Source organism: Lolium rigidum, chromosome 6 (assembly GCF_022539505.1).
Source record: "Lolium rigidum isolate FL_2022 chromosome 6, APGP_CSIRO_Lrig_0.1, whole genome shotgun sequence".
Taxonomy (NCBI): Eukaryota; Viridiplantae; Streptophyta; class Magnoliopsida; order Poales; family Poaceae; genus Lolium; species Lolium rigidum.
The window spans coordinates 255,449,582-255,452,570 of record NC_061513.1 but is presented as its reverse complement, the minus strand read 5'-3'; positions in this window follow the sequence as shown (position 1 = coordinate 255,452,570).

The window sequence follows — 2,989 nt, the reverse complement described above, 5'->3', positions numbered from 1 at the left end:
AGAGAATCATCGAAAATAAAATTGTTACTACAGCAAATGCCATCCAAGTTAGAATTAATGAGAATATAAGATTAATGGCTGAATCACGTGCTAGGTGGGATAGAGAAGAAAATGAAAAACTAGCTAAAGAGAAGAATATAGCTAAAGTTTGGACTATTACCACCACTAGTAATGCTAATGCTACACATGTTGCTGCACCTCCTACTCATACTAATAAAAGAATTGGTGTTAGCAATGTTTCCACTTCTAATGCAAAGCGCGAAAAACTGCCCGAAACCGCTAAAACTGCTCGAAACCGCTCGCGATAAAGCCGCTGAAATTTTTTCCAACATTGGGGATGATGATCCCATTGCTTTAGATTATAATGGTTTGAATTTTGATGATTGCCACATCTCTGAAGTTATAAAGTTCTTGCAAAAACTTGCTAAAAGTCCTAATGCTAGTGCTATAAATTTGGCTTTCACGCATCATATTACAAATGCTCTCATAAAAGCTAGAGAAGAGAAACTAGAGCGCGAAGCCTCTATTCCTAAAAAGCTAGAAGATGGCTGGGAGCCCATCATTAAGATGAAGGTTAAAGATTTTGATTGTAATGCCTTATGTGATCTTGGTGCAAGTATTTCTGTTATGCCGAAGAAAATTTATAATATGCTTGACTTGCCACCGCTGAAAAATTGTTATTTGGATGTTAATCTTGCTGATCATTCTACAAAGAAACCTTTGGGTAAAGTTGATAATGTTCGCATTACCGTTAACAATAACCTTGTTCCCGTTGATTTTGTTGTCTTGGATATTGAATGCAATGCATCTTGTCCAATTATATTGGGAAGACCTTTTCTTCGAACTATTGGTGCTATTATTGATATGAGGGAAGATAATATAAAATATCAATTTCCTCTCAAGAAAGGTATGGAACACTTCCCTAGAAAGAGAATGAAGGTACCTTATGATTCTATCATTAGAACAAATTATGATGTTGATGCTTCATCTCTCGATGTTACTTGATACACACTTTCCGCGCCTAGCTGAAAGGCGTTAAAGAAAAGCGCTTATGGGAGACAACCCATGTTTTTACCTACAGCACTTTGTTTTTATTTTGTGTCTTGGAAGTTGTTTACTACTGTAGCAACCTCTCCTTATCTTAGTTTTGAGTTTTGTTGTGCCAAGTTAAGCCGTTGATAGAAAAGTAAGTACTAGATTTGGATTACTGCGCAGTTCCAGATTTCTTTGCTGTCACGAATCTGAGCCCACTGCCCAGCAGGAAGCTCAGAAAATTATGCCAATTTACGTGCATGATCCTCAGATATGTACGCAACTTTCATTCAATTTGAGCATTTTCATTTGAGCAAGTCTGGTGTCATTTTAAAATTCGTCAATACGAACTGTTCTGTTTTGACAGATTCTGCCTTTTATTTCGCATTGCCTCTTTCGCTATGTTGGATGAATTTCTTTGATCCACTAATGTCCAGTAGCATTATGCAATGTCCAGAAGTGTTAAGAATGAGTGTGTCACCTCTGAATATGTCAATTTATATTGTGCACTAACCCTCTAATGAGTTGTTTCGAGTTTGGTGTGGAGGAAGTTTTCAAGGATCAAGAGAGGAGTATGATGCAACATGATCAAGGAGAGTGAAAGCTCTAAGCTTGGGGATGCACCCGGTGGTTCACCCCTGCATATATCAAGAAGACTCAAGCGTTTAAGCTTGGGGATGCCCAAGGCATCCCCTTCTTCATCAACAAATTATCAGTGTTCCTCCCCTGAAACTACATTTTTATTCGGCCACATCTTATGTGCTTTTTCTTGGAGCGTCGGTTTGTTTTTGTTTTTGTTTTGTTTGAATAAAATGGATCCTAGCATTCACTTTATGGGAGAGATACACACTCCGCTGTAGCATATGGACAAATATGTCCTTGGTTTCTACTCATAGTATTCATGGCGAAGTTTCTCCTTCGTTAAATTGTTATATGGTTGGAATTGGAAAATGATACATGTAGTAATTGCTATAAATGTTTTGGGTAATGTGATACTTGGCAATTGTTGTGTTCATGTTTAAGCTCTTGCATCATATGCTTTGCACCCATTAATGAAGAAATACATAGAGCATGCTAAAATTTGGTTTGCATATTTGGTTTCTCTAAGGTCTAGATAATTTCTAGTTTTGAGTTTGAACAACAAGGAAGACGGTATAGAGTATTATAATGCTTTCAATATGTCTTTTATGTGAGTTTTGCTGTACTAGTTCATCCTCGTGTTTGCCTCAAATAACCTTGCTAGCCTAAACCTTGTATCGAGAGGGAATACTTCTCATGCATCCAAAATACTTGAGCCAACCACTATGCCATTTGTGTCCACCATACCTACCTACTACATGGTATTTTCCAGCCATTCCAAAGTAAATTGCTTGAGTGCTACCTTTAAAATTCCATCATTCACCTTTGCAATATATAGCTCATGGGACAAATAGCTTAAAAACTATTGTGGTATTGAATATGTAATTATGCACTTTATCTCTTATTAAGTTGCTTGTTGTGCGATAACCATGTTTACCGGGGAACGCCATCAACTCATTGTTGAATTTCATGTGAGTTGCTATGCATGTTCGTCTTGTCCGAAGTAAGGGCGATCTACACCGAGTTGAATGGTTTGAGCATGCATATTGTGAGAGAAGAACATTGGGCCGCTAACTAAAGCCATGTTCCATGGTGGAAGTTTCAGTTTTGGACAAACATCCTCAAATCTCTAATGAGAAAAGAATTAATTGTTGTTGAATGCTTAAAGCATTAAAAGAGGAGTCCATTATCTCGTTGTCTATGTTGTCCCGGTATGGATGTCTAAGTTGAGAATAATCAAAAGCGAGAAATCCAAATGCGAGCTTTCTCCTTAGACCTTTGTACAAAGTGGCATAGAGGTACCCCTTTGTGATACTTGGTTAAAGCATATGTATTGCGGTGATAATCCAGGTAGTCCAAGCTAATTAGGACAAGGTGC